Here is a 22548-nt window from a genome sequence, read left to right on the forward strand (position 1 = left end):
CTTATTTGTATACTTCCTTTTTATACACGGTGTAGTAACTGCAGTTACTTAAGCTGCCTCTGTAAGAATATGATTATGTTGTATCATAATGATAGTAATATTTTAATATATAATCAGGGGCACTAAAGTGACTTAAAAATATGCATTTCTGCATCAAATTAAGGGGTATACCATGTCCCTTTCAGTAAATTTTGATCTGTTTCCTCTATAATTGACCCCAGTGGGCTTGGGAAATAACTGAGCATCATGATATATATTGCTTTTCTTTGGATACTACTAACTGCTTTTACCAAAGAATACATTGTTGGATTAGAGAAGACAAAGCTCTCAAGGAGCAAATGAGTCCTGCGTGGAGTTCTAAAACACCGCATTGCTGTCGTCATCGCTTAGGTATTGTATGCTTTCGATTGTAGTCCTGACATTTTAGTTTTGTATGCTTTTTCTTAATGTTAACCCCACAGTCTACTTTTTTTCTGTTGCAGACCTTAAGACAATGTGGTAATACATATTTTACCCATCCCCCAAATAATAGTGTACGCAGTGTGTGAGCAGTATGTGAGTGGGGTTAGGTAAGCATCTAGATTTGTTCCACAGAAAAGGGGGTTTCCAGCCAGTATCAGTGATGTTGGTACTTCTCGAACAATCTAAATCTAAGGGTTTTAGGAGCCTGTTTAGTTAAGTGATAAGAAGATACTCTCGTCTGGTGTTTCTTTCAGTGCTGCCTCTTCTCTTTTAGCAGAAGGCATAAACGCCTTATATTTGCTCTGTGGTGAAAAGCTTCCAGTTCTCAATAGGCACAGAATGTCAGTGGCCACAGTTGGTATAAGCCTGTTCAAAGTCTTCTAATTTGAAACTGTGGTGGTGTTTAGTTTATAAAGGTGAAAGAAGAATCTGTGAGGGTCTGGGATTGTATTTGTGTGTGAATTTTGTGACTTTTAGATAAGAAAGAAAACCTTTGCTTTTGCCAAAATCTTGTGCCGATGTTTGTTATATTGCTTTTTGGAAATAACTGCAGTTCACTGACTATTAAAGTGTTGTTAAGTGACTTGGCTTTTTTAAAATGTGAAAATTAACTGATTCATTATAGTGATCTCATTTGCTCTTGTGTCATTATTTAAATAAAAAGGTAGAATGAGTTTCAGCTCATTTTCACAAATGTTTACTGTTAGCCAGTTCTAGAGCTGTAATAGTGAAAATTCAGCAAGGTAAGGTCCCTGGCCTCCTTACAGACATGAAAGTTTGTTCTTAAATGGAGGGATGGAAGTGGTAATAACAGATAGAATTTTGAGAAGAAATAAGGATAAGTTAATGGGATTGGGGGAGAATGGGAAAATTACTCAAGATTTTTGCAGTATGTACCTCTACAGTTTATTTGAAGTGAATTCGATTCTCTCATATGTTTGGATACTAAGCCATAGAGATTCTGTTATTATGATGCTCATCCAGAAATGTCTTTTTTTTTTTTTTTTTTTTTTTTTTGAGATGGAGTCTCACTCTGTCACCCAGGCTGGAGTACAGTGGTCCGATCTCGACTCACTGCAACCTCCGCCTCCTGGGTTCAAGCAATTCTCCTGCCTCAGCCTCCTGAGTAGCTGGGATTACAGGCGCCCACCACCACACCCAGCTAATTTTTGTATTTTTAGTAGAGACGGGTTTTCACCACGTTGGCCAGGCTGGTCTTGAACTCCTGACCTCAGGTGATCCACTCACCTCTGCCTTCCAAAGTGCTGTGATTACAGGCGTGAGCCACTGCACCCAAACCAGAAATGTCTTGAGTCATAGTTTTGAGCCATTTGTTGGGGACTGCGTATTTAAAGGAAAGTCTGGAGGAAAATCGGGGACAACCACCAATCCTAACAGCTGAGGTGTATCAGTGAGGTAAAATGTTCTGGCTTATACTAATTAATGAGCAGAATTATCTTTCATAAACATTTACTAGAAGGATGAGCTTGCTTCATTCATATCTCTTCAGTTACTGTGGGTTTATCATATCATTTGTTCTTTTTCAACAAATAAGTTCTGAAGATAACATTAACATGTAGTTTTCACCTTCAAAGATGAACATTTAAAAAACGGTCATAGGTCTAAATTTCAAAAAAAATACACTTCTGTTCATTCTAATTTTTTTTTTTTTTTTTGAGGCAGAGTTTCATTCTTGTTGCCCAGGCTGGAGTGCGGGGGCATGATTTTGGCTCACTGCAAGCTCCGCCTCCCGGGTTCAAGTGATTCTCCTGCCTCAGCCTCCCGAGTAGCTGGGATTACAGGTTAACCACGCCTGGCTAATTTTTTGTATGTTTAGTAGAGACAACGTTTCGCCATGTTGGGCAAGCTGGTCTCAAAACTCTTGACCTCAGGTGATCTGCCCACATCAGCCTCCCAAAGTGTTGGGATTACAGGTGTGAGCCCCTGCGCCTGGCCTGTTCATTCTAATTTATAGAATAAAAATATTATAATATAAAGCTCAGTAATGCAAATATTATGATTGGCAACGGCTTGTCTTCCGCATAGCCTCATTTCTGAAATAGAGAGTAGGTCTTTGTGTCCCCAGTATTCTCGTTGCCTACTGCCCATGGATTGAACTGAGAAACCTTACCTGGGATTCTTGGAATTGCTGTTGCTGTCTTGTGTGGCAGCCAGCCACAGGACCCATAATTGTCCCAGTGGACATTTAAGCTGGAGCAGACAGCTGTCACCAGGTGGCGCTAAATTGTGACCAGAATCTAGATGAATGTGGATCGCACAAATAGCCCCACAGTCAGCGCATGCCTCTCAAGTGTCCTGTCTACCAGCTGTGTAGGCTCTACCTCATTGATTCGTTCAGTAACCATCCAAGTTGAATATTTTGGACCCCACTTACAACCTCATGGCAGGAGTTTCCACAACTAAAACAGTATCTGCTTTTAAAAAGTAATAAAATAGTAGTCGGATATATCACCATGTTCACATAAATAGCACACCTTGATTTTATCATACTGAGCTCTCCATGTTGTTTTCCTGCTCTCAGCCTATCCTAAAGTTGGGGGATGGTGGAGGGGAGCTATTTATGAAACCCAGAAAGCCTGGATCTGTAGTAGGGAGGAAATGCTGATACTGAATTGGGTGAGCAGAATGGGAAAAGGAGGGAGCAAGAGCAAACCTTCTTGTACCTTCTGGTGTCCTGATTAACATTCCAGGGAGAAATTTGCTAGACCACTAGGATCTGAAGTGAGATGAGAAGATGGCAGTGGAACTGTGCCATTTTAGTTAGTTGCATTCCCCTTTTCTGTGCTTATGCTTTTGTCTTTAAGCACACCAGCACCTCCCCTTTTGTTGCACCCAGTTATGTAAGCATATTCTTCTTTCATGTGTTTTCCTCTGAACCAGCTGCTCAATCTTCACTGAGAGTTTTCAGGTGCCTTTTGGAGAGAAGGGGGAGCGTTTTTTCCCTTAACATTTTCCTAGCCCTCAGCTTCCCTAGTTGAATTTCATTAAGTCCACTATATTCTTAAGTGCACGGAGGCTGCACAACATGCAGACATGCAGTTTAGTTGTGCGATGACTCCAGCAATTAATGAGGCCAGATTGATCTTTGCTGTTCCCTCATTTACATGAGGAGTGGAGCTGCCTAGTGCTCCAGGATGGACATATCATTTGAAGAACTGAAAACTATAATGAGAAGACTCCCAATTGACCCTACTCACTGTCCTTCTTTAAATAGAAGCAAAATCCCTACATAATGTACTAGAGTACCAAGAGTGAAACACAATCGCTTGATGACTGGTGATTGATGGTTTGGAAATGTCATTGCTGGTGGTCCTGTGCTGTGGTCCATGGTGGGTCAGCAGCATTTCTCTGTGGGCCTCTGAAGTCTCCCTCAGCCTGGCAAGTCCAGGCCTGTAGTAAGCCCTGCTGTGCCTGTGCTGTGTGATTGGTCTGCCAGGGTTCAAAAGTCTGTTGGGTCGGTGTGTGTTGAAAGGACATTGCCCCTATAAACATTGTTGTCCTTGGACTCTAGTTGGGCATGGCCCCTGATGGAGAATACTGGAGGCCCAGATTTGTACTCAACATCTCAGCCACCTGAAAATCATTCAGAAATAAATTCCTTGGTTTTTATTCCCTGGAAGGGCCAATTGTCTCCCCAAGTGTCCCCCATTTTAAACCCTACGTATGTCTGAAGTTGCAGTTGACACAGCTTTTTTGACATAGCTAACAAAATTTCTTTAAACTTGGTGAACTTTAGTGAATGTTGCAAACAATTCTTTGATCTAAGTAACAGCTTAGGCACACACCTGCTGATTGAAAAGAGGCATATCTATAGAAATATTTGTTTCCATGTGAATTTTGTTCTTTTTAAATTGTGGACCATTATGACTCCCTTTCCAAAGACCTAAATGAAATTATTTTATGTATCTTCATCCAAGAAAGGATGAGAAAGAAAAGTTACTGCTGATTTTCTCAGTTAACCACTTGGTCTTGAATAGTAGTGCGCTTCACTTTCTGCGCTAGCCTGGAAAAGTGTGCATAACTCAAAACTAAATGAAGTCCTTTTTTGGCATTCGCATTGCAAAGTGTTCTATCGGTTTCATGTAATATGAAGAATTGCTTAGGCGTTATGGTAATGAACATTTCTTTATCTTGCCCTGCAGCTGGGCACTGCTAAACCTCACACACATGAGGATGTCAGTCTTAATCTTCACTCCTTGATGTGGGTACAGATGCGGGGACTGGGCTCTGGAAGTTGGTAATGTTACTGCCTCTCTGTCTGAACCCATGCTGCTCACTTGCTTTTAGGTGTAACCCTTCCTTGATTTATCTGGGTTGACAAAGTCGGTTTCTTTGCATTGAGTTTTCAGAAAGTGGAGTACAGCATCTTCACACTGGTGTAGGGTATTGCCTTGTCAATGCTGCTGACCCCAAGACCCCCTTCCTTGGGCTTCTCTGTGCCTTAGTGGACCCTTGGCACTTCTCCTTGGACCTAATGAACCCCAGCACTTCCTCCTTGATTGTAGCACTAGAGACAGGAATTATACCTGTTTTGGTTTTGAGATTTTCCCAACTCAAGACCCGAAATCACTAGAGACTCTGAATCAACCGTCTTGCATGACAATGTGGTAAGAATAGGAAAAGGGAGGGCAGCAAGGGGGAGGGAACAAAGGCAATGCCAACAAAGCAAAATCCCTAACCGGATGTGTCTGTCTGTTGAGGGGCCTCTCACTGAGCAAACAGGAAAATAGGCCGAAGGCCCAGAGACAACCTGGGTTCCCCACCCCCCAATTGCCTTAAAATGTTTTCTTTTGAGTACATAGTAGAAAAGATTTTATGGATACATAGCAGGTGTATATACACAGTAGAAAATATTCTATGGATATATAGTAGGTCTATATATTTATGGGTTACATGAGATGACGTTCTGATACGGGCGTGCAGTGTGTGATAGTCACATCATGGAAAATAGGGTATCCATCCCCTCATGCATTTATCCTTTGTGTTAGAAACAATCCAGTTATACTGTTTTAGTTATTTAAAATGTACAATTAAATTATTATTGACTATAGGCACCCGGTTGTACTATTAAATACTAGGTCTTATTTATTCTTTCTAACTATCTTTTTTGTACCCACTAACCCCCCTCCCCAACCACACTTACCTTCCCAGTCTCTGGTAACCATCCTTCTACTCTGTCTCCATGAGTTCAGTTGGTTTGATTTTTAGCTCCTGGAAGTAAGTGAACATGCAATGTCTACCTTTCTGTGCCTGGCTTCTTTCACTTAACATAGTGATGTCCAGTTCCATCCATAGTGTTGCAAATGACAGGATCTTCTACTGCATTGTGTGTGAGTACCTTTTCTTTATCCATTCGTCTGTTAATGGACACTTAGGTTGCTTGCAAGTCTTAGCTATTGTGAACAGGTGCAGCAGCAAACATGGGAGTGCAGATAGCTCTTGGATACACTGATTTCCTTTCTCGTGGGTATGTACCCAGCAGTGGGATTACTGGATCATATGGTAGCTCGATTTTTAGATTTTTGAGGAACCTCCAAACGGTTCTCCATAGTAGTTGTACTAGTTTACTTTCCCACCACCAGTATATGGTTCCCTTTTCTCCTCATCCTCGCCAGCATTTGTGACTGCCTGTCTTTTGGATATGAGCCATTTTAACTGGGGCGAGATGATATCTCATTGTAGTTTTGATTTGCATTTCTCTGATGATCAGTGATGTTGAGCACCTTTTCATATATGTGTGTGCCATTTGTATGTCTTCTTCTGAGAAATGGTCTGTTGAAGTCTTTTGCCCATTTTAAAATCAGGTGATTAGATTTTTTTCCTATAGAGTTGTTTGAGCTCCTTACATATTCTGGTTATCAGTCCCTTGTCAGATGGTTAGTTTGCAAATATCGTCTCTCATTCTGTGGGTTCTCTCTTCACTTTGTTGATTGTTACGTTAGCAGTGCAAGAAGCTTATTAACTTCATGTTACCCTGTTTGTCCATTTGGGTGCCTGTGCTTGTGAGGTAACCTGAGTTTTGAATCATTGCTGCCTCTCTTCAGTTTTTTTATTTGATTAAAAAAACGATCATAAAGTTAAATTGACTTAGTTTTCTTTTGATACACAAGTCTGTAGAGTTTTACCATGTGTATGGATTTATATAACCACAATCAGAGTGCAGAACAGTCTCGTCACCCCCAAAGCCCCTCTCATGCAGGTCCTTTTGGTTCTCATTTCAAAGGCATGTCTTAGTGCTGAAGAGACTTGCGCTCCTAGGTAGGCTTTCGGGTGTGGTGGAATTTGGGCAGCCCCGGAAGGACTTCTCCAGAGGCCTGGAGTTCACTCTCAGGTAGGGTGGAGGCCTCTCCACCTAGGTTGTCTTGCTTATTTTGTCACTTCCGCCCATTTTGTTTACCAATCTAACAAAAATCTAGGGTTTCCTGTCCCCTCTTTTTCTTTTTCTTTTTTTTTAAAAGGGGCTGAATGATGGTTGTAGGCATTCATGGATTTTGTAGCGGTATTTCAGGACATCCCCGCATCAGTCTTAACCTTCACGCTTCCTGCATGTTGTTGCTGAGTGGCTTTGTGGGGCCATTATTGGTACAGTTTAGGAGGATGAGTTTCTGGGAGCAGCTGGCCTATATCCGCAAAGAACAACACGGGGTGTTTGGCCCTAGAGAGAGAAGCCTTGTCCATCACAGAGGCTGTTGAGTCAACTCTTAGGTCATATTTAGCCTCCTCAGTTTGCTTGTATTTCCTTTGAAAACTTTGTATCTCACCAAGTTTATTTCTGAATGGCCTGTTCAAGTGGGGTAACTGCTGTGGTGGACTTGCCAGGAAACCTTCTTAAAGGAGAGGTCATCTGAGAGGTTTGAAGGTTGTATACCTCCTATTTAGATTGTTTGTAAAGGTCTGTGTTTACAAATTACTGAATATGTTTGTCATACAACACCTGTTAGCCTCTTGATTATTCTTTGAAAAACCATTTACTGAGGGCCTGCTGTGTGCAGGCCCTGGGCTAGTGCTGGGGGTGAGAACTTAGAATCTGATAATTAGTGATTTGCCATCTGTTTTGTTTTTTTTTCTTGAAAGAAAAAAATTCTTCAAATTCTTGAAGCCCAGGAAAGGGTGGGTTACCATAACCTTCTGTGTGCCCCGAGGCAGTCCTGGTTCACACCTGGTATCCTGGCGTACTTACTCTCAGTGCCCCATTCACGCGCAAGATAGATAGATTTATGTGGTCAGGCCAGTGAAGGGGTAACAGAGTCAGGGTGCTTGCGTGGCCACTCGCTGTAGGTCAGTGTTTTTGTTTTCGTGTTATGTGGCATCTGCTGTTGGGCTTTTCCCATGCTGTCGGGGCCAAACCTGTTTGTTTTCACATGTCGGGGAGATAGACATGCAGTTAATGAGCTGCCTTGTGCTTAACTTACTGTAACCTGGGATCCAGGGCGTAGGTATTTTGGAGGGCTTTCAGTTTCTTATTGAGAATGTGAGTTTTGGTGGTCCATGTAGACTGGGCCCTTTCCGACATTACTGCCCATCAAGCCGTAGCTGCAGTTACTCTGAATTATCTAGAAGTTGCTTACAGATTCTCAGGCCCCTCACCTAGGGATTGTGATCCAGTAGATCTGGGTGAGGCCCAGGCATATTTAATTAAAAGTAAAACAAAAGACTCTCATCAGTAACAACGAAAAGCTCTCCCAGTGACCGATGGTCAGCCAGGGTTGAAGAGCCGTTGCTGTTCTACACTCAAGAATATTGGGCCCATGCCTTTCAGGTTCATTTGTGAGCGTTCTGAGCCATGAGGCTGTGGGGATGCTGGAGAGCTCCTGCTGGTCTAACGGAGCATTTCCCGCTGGACTCTAGACATTGTTTTCTTGGGCCTTGTCTAGAGACTCAGCTTTAACAAATCTGTTTTTCAAGAGAAGCTAGAAATCTGGGTTTTAAAAAAAAAGTACAGCTTTCTAATTTTTGGAATGTTCAATTAAAAAAAAGAAAAAATGCACACCCCCCACCTCCGAAAAAAAGCAAAACAAAACACTATGGGAAATATTATGTCCAATTTAGTCAATGAATTACTAGGGAGGGTTTATTACCAGGGAGAAGAACCCTGCTATTAGCATCTAGAGAGTAGTTTCTGGCTGTAAACTCAGAGCCAAATGCCTTAATCAGATGCCAGGGTAATTTGAAGTGGAAGAAGTGCAACCGTAAGGGGACACACACAGGCTATTTTTAATATGACTCTGTTAATTAGCTTTTGTTAATTTATTCCACAATTGAATTTTGCAATCTCGTAACCCAAATAACCACATACCAAATAATAATAAGCCATGTTGTGGACCTAAATTTGGGATTTTATTTTTAAATTAAAAATATATATTTTTTCTTTTTCTGACTGTCGTCCTTACAGAAAGGAGGGAGACTTTGCTTTCAGTGCTTACTTAGAATGTCATAGCCAGACTCTGCCAATATAGGCCTCAGACCTTAACCATGAGTATGAGTTCCGCTTGAAAAGTGACTGAAGAGATGTGTAGTCAGGTGGTGAATGGAGAAATCTTGTAGCATTTTTAAGCTAAAGCTTCTCATGGCCCTTCCTCTATAACCCAAGCATGAGCTTTGTGTGGGGAAGTAGCCGCTATTGGGAATGGCTGGCCATGCCCACAGAGAGTCCTGCTCTGTGCAGTGCCTGTTTTCATAGCGGCACACAGCAGTGGGTGTGCTTTGGGCACTGTGTCTGCTGTTGACAAGAAGGAGTGGAGCCCCTGAAGCTTGAGCAGAACCACCACATGACCTTCAGGCAGTATGGGTAGTGGAGCTAGGTATCCCACCTTCGTGCCGGCTCAAGGTTTTCTGTGTAGATTAATTCTGGCTCACAAGGTCCTGCAAGGTGAGTGGCAAGACAAAGTCATTCATCGCCTCCGTCTGCTCTCTGCCCAGATAACAGGGTATCAGAGAGACCTCGTGACCACGCAGTGTAAATGCAGCCTCCCCATTTTTCGCATTCCCTTTCCTCAGTGCTCTGCCGGGGTTTTCCCTGTGGCTTGTTTCCATCCTTTTTGTTTTAACTGTGAGAATGTATTCAGAAGAGCAGAAGGTGTGTTGCTTGATTTTTGCTGATATACCCCTTCAAGAACTAGAGCGCAGATTTTGCACCCTTTTGTTCACTGTTGTATCCCTAGCGTCTAGACCAGTGTCTTGTATATCAGAATGTTGGCCTGGGAAGCAGACCTCAGAATCCTGACCGTTTTATAGTGAGATGGTCATACTTGCAAGAGGTGAAGAGACTTGTTCAAGTTCTTCCGTTTAGTGACAGAGCAGTGGACTCAGATGATCAGACTTTCCTTTTACTTTCAATATTATGGATTTGCCTTAGGAAGACAGATTTTGGTGTACTTGTTGCTGGGAGAGTTTCAATTCAGTGTTCCCTTTCTACCAGTCATTCTGTAGGGGTAATTTTGGATGCTTGTGGCTGTAGGTTCAGTGGAATGACTTCTCTGGAGCAGCAAGTCAGACAGACATCCTCTCCTCAAAGGTTGATGAAGGGGACCTGTGGGTCTGGGGGGAACCACAAGGCAGAGCTCTGAATCCTGGAGAAGAAGCTGTACTGGCATTTCTCCCTCCATTGCAAGTTAAATATGCTGAAAGCTCCTCAGGCAGTTGCGTAGTGCTCACCTGCGCATGTCTCTGATTTGTGTGGCTAGCACTGTGTGCGGGGTCTCCACCTAATCTCCAGGCAGTTGTGAAATCGCTTTTGTATCTTTTTTGTAGTCATTTCCTTTACACAGATAGCCCAGGCTTTGCCCACACCACCCGCAGGGTGGACAGCATGCAGAAGGTGTCTTGTGGGGTAGGGGGGTGGTGCTTTGCGGGGATTCCTTGGCAGCTGGCAGGCTTCTCAAGGTGCCTTGGTTGGTGGAGGCTGTGGACGGAGTCAGGGGTTGAGTGAAAAGCAGGGACAGAGTTAAGAGGAGTCGGAGTGGGTCTTCAGAAAACAGCCACTGGAAGATTCTGGCTGACTGAAGGACACCCAGGGAAGAACAGGGAGTTGTATGAAGAGACATACCAATCCCTGACTGCCCAGGTGCTTTTTACTCCTCAGGGTTTACATCCTGAGAAGGCTTCACCTATAGGCTGTTGTTGGTGCCTGACTGGGGTGGAAGCACGTTCTGCAACACAGACCTTTGATTTTAAATCTCTGGCCTGTAAGGAAATGTGCTGATCCAAATCAGTGATCCGGTAGCCGGAGCTTTGAAGCCAGACACACCTGAGTCAGAATTCCACCTCACCCCTCTTTCTAGCTGTGTGACCTTGGGTTCATTTTCTAATCTCATAGAGTCTCCACTTTCTTTCTGTAAAATAGGGATGTTTTTCTTTATTGTAACTTGGTTGTAATGACTTCCTGTATTATGTATTAAAGTATTTGTACACTTCTGTGTGCCCGGCACAGTAAATAAATGGATATTTATTAAATATATTTGTTGAGAGAATGAACACACAGTGAGTGCTTCTTTATCGGCCCTTCCTTTGTGGAATGAGAGAGGAGGTTTGCTTATTGATGGGGAGGAGGAGGCGATGAGGATGCTGAAAAATAGAGGGAAGCATAAAGCTCATCAAAATTTCCGTTTGCCTGTTCTTTTAGTTATGTAATCTGATTATTGCATGGCCTTATTGTGCAGAGTAGTTGGGGAAGGTGGTTAGAGCACTGACTTTATCAACACCACTAGATCTATTTAAGCCTTAGTAAAGCTATAAAACTGCCCTTCTGTTTACTTATTCATGGTCTTTCATTGTGATTCTTGTTCTGAGAAAGCGATGAGGGGTTGAGTGTACAACTCAAAAAGAAATGATTATATAACACTGAGGAAAACTCATCTGTTTTAATAATATGGTTACTTGTAACTGATGACTTTTAACAGAAGATGATGCTTTGAGGAGGGAATTTTCTGTTTCACATGCCGAGACAAGAGCTCTTTCTATCTCCATTTTTTTTTCTTTTAATTTTGGCCAAGATAAATTTTAGATGGACATGGTATGAGTTTGCATGAGAGTGCTCTGGCTTTGGAAACCTGAGTTGATGGCATGTGTGCATTATTTCTGTTAAGGGATACTATCACATGCAACCTCAAAAGAAAACTCGAAAGGTGGAGTTTCTCTTTCACCTTTTTTTTTTTTTTTTTTTTTTTTTTTAAAGGAGGGACAGTACGGTTATGAGTAGTGAGTAAAATATGAGTATACAGGATAGGCAAATTAGAGCTGTGTACAGACTTTGAATACCAGAAGGAAAACAAATACTGTTGTCACCGATCACGTGCAGGAAAGGAATATGTCTTCTGAACTGTGCTACTGGCTGCAGCACAACAACAGAAGTAGTTTAGGTTCACAAACCAGATTATACTGTTTTTACAATAGTTCAGGGACACACAAAGTTGCTTACGGTTGACTTTATATGAACAGTGTAAATATACGTAGGTTCAAGGTCAGTGTATTTTAGAGTTAGCTTCTTGATGTGCTGAGAAAGAAGAAACGGTTTGATATCTTAATTGAAAGTTGAGTTGGTAGCGAATGGGAAGGGACCATGGGTGGATCAGGAGCCCAGATTTGAATCTGAATCCCTTCCACCCCTTTCTCTCTTGCCTTTTGATTTGTATAAGAGTCTTTCATTTTTTTTCTCTAAGCCAATGAGAAGAGTTCAGTTTGAGTGCTTCAGTGATGCTTGAAGTGATAGTTCAATATTGAAGTTACACTGTGGATATAATTATGAGAAATCGAGTGTACTGTGAAGTCACATGGGAGAAATGTAGAGAAACTTCTTGGGATTGAGGAAGGGGACCCCACATAATTCTGTGTTTTGTCTTTTGTTCTGCATAAATGCTTAGCCATTATAATAAACAAGCTTTTTATTAAAATCCACTCAGTTATTTTGTGTATCATGTCTTCTGATGTCGAATGGAATCATAGACTCTTGGGTTGCAGTGCTGCATCTGCCCTAGCTTCACAAGGTGTGTTTTTCTTGTGTAACCTGAGTTCCCCACTTGGTCACTAAGAGGCGCAGTCCATTGGATTGCCACCTGGGAGGAGCTCCCTTCTCATTGGTCAGTTAGTGATCTTTTATTTAGTGCTGAATTGAATTGTCTTCAAGAGTAGGGTATTTTTAACGTATCTTGACAGAGTCATGTGATTGAATTTCATGGTTAGTATTACCATATTGACTATATATTTCTTGGCTGTTGAATGCTATTTTTTTTGTGGCTAAAATAAATGAATAACTTTATATGTAAGTTTACGTATAGTAAAAAATGGGAAATTTTTCTTGCTATTAAGCAAAAGTTACTGAGTCTTTAGCCAGTTGGGTTTTTCAAGTGAGCAAAGAGCAGCTGCATATGTGTGATAAATACTACTGATCGCTGCTGTAGAATCTGAAATCTCCGTTGTTTTGGATGCTTTGACACAAAGACTTGTCAGTGCCCTTTGACTGTTGATGAAAGAAAGCATGTGCTAATGCTTTTTTTCGGACCCTTTAGTTGATGATTTTTTATTTGCCAGTCTCCCTCTTCAAACTTAGTTCCTCACACTTGATGTTGTAGTAGAGACTGCAAGGCCGTTACCACTCTTGGAAGGGGCGCTGTCCTTTTTAATGCATCTTCACCAGGTATCTGTAAAACTCTTCTGCCCTTTTTCCCCACCTGATGCACTGCCCAGCCGGATCTTCCCTCCCCCTTTGTCTTAGTCCATATTGTGCTGCTGTTATAGACCACCACAGACTGGGTAATTTAAATGAACAGGAATTTATTGGCTCATGACTCTGGAGGCTGAGAAGCCAAAGGTCAAGGGGCTGGCATCTGATGTCTGGTGAAGGCGTTTTTGCTGCATCATAAGGTGGAAGGCGTCGCATGGTGGGGGGGTGGGGGGGAAGGGGACTGAACTCTCCCTTTTATAATAAACTCACTCTGGACATAACTAACCCACTCCGTCAGACTATCCTTTTCACTCCTCCCTCCTGGCCTTACACCTCTCATGAGGCCCCAGCTCCCAACGCTGTTGCATTGGTAATCAAGTTTCCAACACTTGAACTTTGGGGACGTTCAAACCATAGAGCACCTTTTTGAAAGAATTACTCACAAACTCTCATGGCCGGATTTCTTCTCTTGCACCCTTCATTATCTGTTCATTTAAATTGTCTCCGCTTCTCTAACATAGAGGTGCTTTTTTACTACAGTGATAGCTCATCTAACTGGAACCGAGCTTGCTGCCTGGTCCCCCGACCTGCCATCTGTCCTAGAACACAGCTGTAAATGACTGAACAAGCATGCAGAGCCCAGATGACTGGGCCCTTTCTTTGTTGGAGTCGGAATGTTACTGCCTGACGTAATATTCCCGGAGGCTATCCCTTAATTGCAAAGACTGGATAGTAATTAGTGTTCGTAATGATTTCCCTGGGACATTAAGAAAAGTACCTTCAATGTGCTCGAGAATTCAGGGTTTAGAAAGATTTCCATCCAGATTGACTCCTTAAAGAAAAAAGATGCGGTGCATAATTTATTTTACTTTTAGTTATCTGCTAACGTAGCTATGCAAAATGACTCATTTGTTGGGGAGTGGGTAGTGGCATTAGGTAAAGTCTTACCGTATTGTCTATTTTGACTGTTTCATTCTTAATAGAAGTCTACACGTTCCCTGCAATTGAGGTATAATTTTCTTTAAAGGGAGTGTTGTTTCAGATAAGGTAGCTGCCTAAGAAAGGAATAATTCTATATTGAGTCTTTTAATTTTAAGCTCTTTAGGGAATAGAAGCATTGTCTTATTAATTGGAAAGTCCCAACTGATAGCACTGATATATTCTTGTACTTCCTTTGCCTGCCTGCTCATCTGCAGCCCTGATCACAGAAGGAAGGGAGAAGTAGATGAGAAATAGTAGTTATGAGGATGAAATGTGCACAAATAGGAGCCCTCTCACCTTAGGCTTGGTTTGGGGGTCTGGAGGCACGTGATGAGAACAGCAGCAGATCTGTGGGCTCACGTTTCCTTACTCCTGCTCCATTAGTACTCCAGTCTGAAGGGATGATTTGGTACCAACCAGGAGATGTTTAGAAGACCGAGATGCAGTGAACATACGTGTGCATGTGTCTTTATAGCAGCATGATTTATAATCCTTTGGGTATATACCCAGTAATGGGATGGCTCGGTCATATGGTACATCTAGTTCTAGATCCTTGAGGAGTCGTCATACTGTTTTCCATAATGGTTGAACTAGTTTACAATCCCACCAACAGTGTAAAAGTGTTCATTGCGGCACTATTCACAATAGCAAAGACTTGGAATCAACCCAAATGTCCATCAGTGACAGACTGGATTAAGAAAATGTGGCACATATACACCATGGAATACTATGCAGCCATAAAAAAGGATGAGTTTGTGTCCTTTGTAGGGACATGGATGCAGCTGGAAACCATCATTCTTAGCAGACTATCGCAAGAACAGAAAACCAAACACCACATGTTCTCACTCATAGGTGGAAACTGAACAGTGAGATCACTTGGACTCGGGAAGGGGAACATCACACACTGGGGCCTATTATGGGGAGGGGGGAGGGGTGAGGGATTGCATTGGGAGTTACAGCTGATGTAAATGACGAGTTAATGGGTGCTGATGAGTTGATGGGTGCAGCACACCAACATGGCACAAGTATACATATGTATCAAACCTGCACGTTATGCACATGTACCCTAGAACTTAAAGTATAATAATAAAAAAATAAATAAAAATTAAAAAATTGCAGGCACCTAGATCTTGGACTTCCCAGTCTCCAGAACTGTGAGAAATAAATTCCTGTTGTTTAGAAAAAAAAAAAAAGACTGAGCTGTTTGCTGAAGTACTCTGAGCTGTCTCAGGTTGATTACATGCTTTCTTATCTTAGATGGCTCCTGGAGAGCTGTCTGGATAATACGCTCTCCCAGTTTGGTAATTTTGGATTTTTTGCAGACACTTTTTGGAAAAGAGCGCCTATGAGTGAGACCTGTGGTTTTGGGGTTTACAGTGCACAACCAGTCTAGCTAAGCTGGTCTTTCCCTTTTGGGTGGATGCATATAGAAAGAGTGGTCAGGCCGGGCGCGGTGGCTAAAGCCTGTAATCCCAGCACTTTGGGAGGCCAAGACGGGCGGATCACGAGGTCAGGAGATCGAGACCATACTGGCTAACCTGGTGAAACCCCGTCTCTGCTAAAAAAAAATACAAAAAAAAAACTAGCCGGGCAAGGTGGCGGGCGCCTATAGTCCCAGCTACTCGGGAGGCTGAGGCAGGAGAATGGCGTAAACCCAGGAGGCGGAGCTTGCAGTGAGCTGAGATCCGGCCACTGCACTCCAGCCTGGGCAACAGAGCAAGACTCCGTCTCAAAAAAAAAAAAAAAAAAGAGTGGTCAGTAAATTTCCCAGTGCTGTACTCATGCCATTCAACTCGTGGTCACGGACGTTTCCATATTTGCTAGTAAAAATAAGAAAATTCAGAAAGGGGAGTAGTTTGGAATTGTCAAGTTGAACTGCGAATGGTGTGGATGAGATATTCTGGGGAGAGAATAGACAGACCAGGTTTGGCTTAGCTACTAGGTGAGCATCCTTCTAGCTCTCTGGAATTTCTTTCTAATCTGTAAATTCACCTACCTATTTTGTTGAAGTAGGCTTGCCTGTCCTTTCCATTCTTAGATATTTCAGAACATAAGTTATGTGTTTTTCTGGGGGAAAAAAAAAAAGATATTTGTTAGAATTTACTTGTTATGAATCTAACCTTCACGCACCAAACCCCCAGCTAAGACAGTAAGTTGCATATATAATTGTAATAAATACTATGTAAGTCTGAAAGGGGAAAGAGAACTTGAGTTTGTGACTTTTTTTGTAATCTTGAAGAAGTAATTCCCAAACTTCAGAGTGCGTTAAGAAATCACTAGGACGCTAGTTTAAAAAGGCTTGGATTCCTATACCCCAGTTACACAGATCTGATGGCCTGGGATAGAGCCTGGAAGTCTGCATGTCACAGGTGAAAGGGAGTGGTATTTGTTACTGAAATTGACCTGCCTAGTAGAAAAACTTAACATACTTTACCCCCAGTAAATCTCTTAAATCGAATATATTAACACTCCCAAACCAACAGCACACCACTAAAAAGTCAACGAACAAATATCAGGAAACAAAGCTTCCCAGTTGGTTGGGAATGAGAAGCAGCCAGGTCTTCTCCCTTCTGTTGCAGGCACATGTCGCACTGCCATGGAATCTTCTCTTTTGACTTAGTGATGGAGACTGCCGTCTTCTTGAGGTGCAGTGTATGACAAGCTTCTCTCATCCTTGCATGTCTGCAGAGAGGTGACGTGGTTTTGTGACATACCTTCTAGTCTTGGGGGGAATCATTGTGCTCTCCCTTTTTTTTCCTGGCCAGTTGCTACCTCAAACCTGTCCCCTTCTGGGATTTGGAAAGGATTATTTGCAGCTCACATCTTGAGAGATCCATGTTCTGTCCTTTGATGATCTTCAGCGCCATCCAGGCATCTTTGAAGGCTCAGCTGCAGCCTCCATGGTGGGTCCACACCACTAGCCCCATAGTGATGTGTCCTCCCTTAACAGCTGCTTTTGCACATCCTATCAAAGCAGAGCAATTGGTTTCACACTGTCTTCTTTCCTAAGTGTTTCTACCCCAGGGCACAGTATTTCTCTGTGATGCTCATCTTTTTTGTGTATGTGTTTTTTTTAAAACACCTCTCTAAATTGTAAGCTCCCTGCAGGCAGGTTGCTGTGTTTTATCTCCTCAGCAGTGTGAGGCATGTCCTGAGCACTGGTTAAAGGTAGTCTTCAGGTTACTGACACGTGCATTAATAGGCTTCACTATTAAGCAAATATAAAGCCAATTTCAGGCAATTAATCTCTGAAATTTTTATTTCAGATTAAACTCAACAGATAAAAGGAAGCTTTAATTTATGATGAGATAAAGATGGGAACAACTAAAAGCCTCTTACAGTTTCAGAAAGCCATGGACCAGAGTGGCTTGTGAATGTGTGTACACATGCCTTCAGGTTCCCTAAACAATTCCTGTGGGGTGTTCTTTCTTTATCACAAGAAGAAAAAGGCCAGGAGTTGAAAATAAGTTTTTGGTATTGGTTAGTGTATTGCCATGTTTGATTATATCTATTAAAATATAGAATAATGTACTTGGCAGTTCCTGTGTAAGTTGGTTAATAGGACATTTGTGGTCATTTCTGTTTCAGGTCCACAGCCTGGTATAGAGAACCAGTCTAGGTGTGGCTCTTGAGCTTGTTAACCTAGCCCCCTCTAAGCTTTAGTTTCTTCATCTGTGAGTTGAGGATAATGATACTTGCGTTGTGTGGGGAAGTAAACAACAATGCATATAAAACGCTTGTTCACTAACTGCCTCAAGAGTAGGGCCAACGTGGTTCCTGTGACCTGTTCTTACAGTCCCGCCTCAGGACTGTAATGCTGTCTGGTGTCACAGCATATGCTTGCTGGAGTTTAGGCTGTGTGTGTGCACCCCTCTGGGCTACTGAGGGAAGAAGGCATTTGTTATTCCTAACTTGCGTGTTTACCTTACATAGTGTCATAAACATAAATTTTCCTTGTCTCCTATTTATTCTTAGGCTGTATGAGTACAAAAGTTTTATGATTCTGGATAAAGGTGAGATTTAGGGAGAAAGCACTATGAATGGAAGAAGTGCTGTTGAGTCATGTGCACTTTCTTGCTGAGATGTGAGGTGGTGGCACCATTTAATAGCAAGGCTCTGTGAGGGAAGGTCAGAGGATGAGCGGGGAAACTTTCTGATAGAGTAGTTGGTATTAGACCTCTTCAGATTGGAGTCTGGAGGTGAAGGCTCTGTTTTTCATTGCTTGAATTCATTCACTCCTCAAAGTTCCTCTTAATATGGATGAGACCAGTGGAATTTGCCTCTTGACGAATATACTTAATCATCAAATGTGTTTTAAAGGGTAATTGGAGTTTAGGTAAGGATTATGCAGCATGAAGTTACCTAGCCTTTAATGATAGTAGAACATTTGAGAAGATAGGAACATTGCCATCTTTTTCTTTTTTCTTTTTTTTTTTTTTTGAGTTGGTGTCTTGCTCTGTCACCCAGGCTGGAGTGCAGTGGCACAATCTTGGCTCACCGCAACCTCTGCCTCCCAGATTCAAGTGATTCTCGCGCCTCAGCCTCCCGAGTAGCTGGGATTACAGGCACCCGCCACCATACCTGGCTAATTTTTGTATTTTTAGTAGAGATGGGGGTTTCACCATGTTGGCCAGGCTGGTTTCGAACTCCTGACCTCAAGTGATCCACCTGCCTCAGCCTGCCAAAGTGCTGGGATTACAGGTGTGAGCCACTGCACCCGGCCAGATCTTTTTCTTTTGGGATTTAAAAGCTTCCTTTTGAATGCTGTTCCTTCTGCCTCTAGGGTCCTCTCTGTGGGCCAGAGACAGATTTCATTCTAGTGCAATGGTTTTTCAAGTGCGAGGTGGCAATTTTGACTTCATTGGAAACATAAAGGAGAGTTGAAAATCAAGCCATTTTCTTCAGCTTGGACCTCTATTAAGAATAGTTTGAGTTTTCTTTAAAAAAGAAATATACATTTATGTGAAATTTAAAGACTAAAAATGAACCAAAAACTAAGAAGGTTGCTCTGCCAAAGGGGATGTCGGTTGTGGTTATTTGAGCCATTCAAGTTGTGTGAAATGTTGATTGGAAGAAAAATTTTAATTCTAAATCATGCTATGTCTGCTAACCCTTAAAAGCATAGAGGCAAAATAACTTAGGCTGTTTCTTTGAAAACAAAATATTTTGATAGAAATTTGATGAGTTAGTAGAAACAGTAGGAGTCCCTCTCTTGAAGTATATATATAAAATCACTGTGGAAAGGGGATCCTGCTGCTATTGTACTGTGGGCAGATAACTGAAGAAAATTCAGTTTCTCATCTGTAGAATAGGCTAGTGACCTGCTTTGTTGCCCTTATAGGGTTTTTTAGGATCTGTTGAGAAAATAGATGTGAATAGTATTTGGGGGCTTTTTATCACTAGTTGTCTTATAAACACATTAATGTTTACGTGGTGCTGTATAAATAAAGCTAGCAATGAATCTTTAATCTCTGCCATCTGGCATTTTATATTTATTTTATCCCTGGATGGGATACTGTGCCCAAGAAATGTAGATAATGGGACAAGAGAGTAACATTCATAAATGGATGCTAGGTATGTATATTTAATACTGACCAAGTAATTTACTGGTATATTTTAAGAATGGATGATACAAGGGAAAAAAAGACCCTGTTAAATATTAAATTCAGAATCTCTCTATGCATAAGTTAGGTGTTTGAGTGACCCAACATCAGGTGGGTCCAGAGTGATCCAGTAATCCAGAGTTAGGTGAAGGAACATGATTTATTGCTCATTTTCAATGAGCAGGCTGGATGAAGCAGCCCTTAAGAAACCTTATAGAGGCCAAAATGGGATGATATAATAGATGTCTAGCCCCAGGCATCAGTGAGTAATGCCTTTTCCTGAGTCCTTAAGTTTCCAGCATAATGCAGTCCGTTTATGGTTACATGCATTTTCATTTTCTCTTTAAATACTCTTCAGGTGGTATGAAGGAGGGTCGTGTGTTGTAGCTAAAGAGATGCCAGGAGAGGTGTGGTAAGGGCCTCCCTTGTGAGTTGGGCCACCCAGCTTGGGCAGGCCTAGGCTTGTAGCCCACCCTGAGAGGAGTCAGTATATATTCCCTCTTGGGTAGTATTGAATAAATCACAGGCAAACTTTTGTCCTTTAAAAAACTCTTGGTGTAGCTTCCTTAGCACACTATTATATGCATATTAACATTCAGTACATTGAATCCCAGCTTCAGTTTTTCTCCCAAGACTATTTTGCTGGCCATTTTGGTTCCTTTACATGAAGGTGACCCATCTCAGCAGGTGGATGATTACTGTTAGTTTCAAATTTAGAAGTTTGCTTTTTTTTTTTTTTTTTGAGACAGAGTGTTGTTCTGTCACCCAGGCTGGAGTGCAATGGCACGATCTCAGCTCACTGCAGCCTCTACCTTCCAGGTTCAAGCGATTCTCCTGCCTCAGCCTCCTGAGTAGCTGGGATTACAGGTGCATACCACCACGCCTGGCTAAATTTTGTATTTTTAGTAGATTCAGGATTTCACCATGTTGGTCAGGCTGATCTTGAACTCCCGACCTCAGGTGATCCACCTGCCTTGGCCTCCCAAAGTTCTGGGATTACAGGCGTGAGCCATTGCACCTGACCCTTTTTTTAAAAAAAAATAGAGAAATACGTTATTTTAGGACTCCATTCCTTCCCATTGCATTGACCATTCCTTTCAAAAATTAGAAATGGGCCTACATTGACGACATTTGAGACAATTGCAGTCTACAAGGAGAAGGGAGCAAGGGAATCAACATGGGCCTTTGTTGGAGTGGTATGAGGATGCATCCCTGCTGAAAGCCCACTGTGTGCTGGGTGCCAGGGTCAGAACTAGGGCCTTACGGACTCTGCACTTGATCTGCCAGCTGCCTGACTCTAGAGCAGGGATGAGGCACCTGAACACAGCGGGTCGGAAACTCCTAGAACTTAAGTAACTTCCCTGAGGAAATTCGGTGATAGGGTGATGGACAAGGAAAGACACTCAAGGCTGCCTGGGTACCAGATTCATTTTTCCTGGTACAGTGTCTTGTTTGAAAGGAGGGAGGCAGAATTCTTAGATGATTTTCTGATTTAAATTTAAGATGGACCTAATTTGGAGACCCACTGTGTGATAATGAAGACTGGTGTTGTCACATGGTCTGGGTTCATCACAAAAATAATTGATTAGTTGTTAGTTCCTGATACTCTGTTCCCTTAGTAAGGGAGACTCATGTTTTATGTAAAGCAGATGCTGAGTGAATTCACAGTTCTCAGCTGTTATGCCACTTTCTAAGTCTTGAGGATACACACTTGTGGTCTTGAGTTCAGGCATAGAAGGAAGCATAGACCATTTTCTGTTGCTCCTTATGGCTTTATTTTTGTTAACGTTTATTTGAAAAAAGAAAAAAGAAAGGTACTACTCTATAAATGTCCGAGGAGGCTTTTTCATAGACCTGTGGATTTTCTTGATTTGTAGAGATCTTAGGTGTTAATCATATCAGATACTCAGAAGACCCTTCCATCCCCAGCGTTTTGCTAACACATTCCCAATGCAGCATACGTATGCTCTTGAAAAGAGGAAAGCCAGGACAGTGCGTTTGACATTTTCCCTCATCATTTGGTTTCTGTCAGCGAGAAATATGCTATAGTAATTTGGAAATAAACTCACTGCAGGGGATGAATAACAGGTTTGAAGGTTGATTAGTTGCTAAGGAGATGATCTTTGTGTGCTTATGTGGAAAGTATGAGAGGATCACTTAATACTATATCCTCTGAAGTTCTACTCTTTCTCCTTGGGTTCAAGAAAACCATCATTTGGTTTCAGGTTGTGTTGACAGTCACAATCAACTGTAGGAACTATCATTAATTTAGGGAAACAAGGTTCCAGGGTTGTGCTTGACCTCTGACCGTGTGCCACACAATGTTCTTTGTGCTCCATTTGTTGTACACAGCAGCCCTATGAAGTGGGTACCACTATGATCTCACTCACAGATAGGAGCCTGAGGCATGCCAAGCAGAGTCTTGCCCAGGTGCAGTTACTCAGTGTCATAGTTGTAATACAGTGTCATTTTCACAGAGTTGCTTTGTCCGAGTTGTAACTTGAGTTCCTGCACACACTCTGCTCCTCAGATGTGAAGTTTTAAAGTTCACAACTCTTTAAATCATGAGAATACAAGGGAGACAGGCTGTTGGAAAATACGGGGATGTTCTTTCTGTTTGACATCTGTTGCAGAAGGACTGTTTCTCACAAAGTCCTTAAGTAGATCATGCTCAGCATATCTGGATGCTCTTTGCTACTGGCCTGAGAAATGACCAGCAGGGCATTGCAAAGAGTAGAGAGTAACAAGACTGACAGTAATTCAACCCAGTACTCCTCATCTGGGTGAAAGGAGAATGATACCAAGTATGACTGATATCTAGTG

The 22548-nt window shown here is 42.1% G+C and overlaps 1 protein-coding gene across 50 annotated transcripts in view; it reads left to right on the forward strand.

Annotated features, from left to right (window-relative positions):
• Positions 1-22548, forward strand: part of MAP4K4 (mitogen-activated protein kinase kinase kinase kinase 4) — a 192949-nt gene that overhangs the window by 68428 nt on the left and 101973 nt on the right. The window lies entirely within an intron of this gene.

This window comes from Chlorocebus sabaeus, chromosome 14 (genome assembly GCF_047675955.1).
Source record: "Chlorocebus sabaeus isolate Y175 chromosome 14, mChlSab1.0.hap1, whole genome shotgun sequence".
NCBI classification, from domain to species: Eukaryota; Metazoa; Chordata; class Mammalia; order Primates; family Cercopithecidae; genus Chlorocebus; species Chlorocebus sabaeus.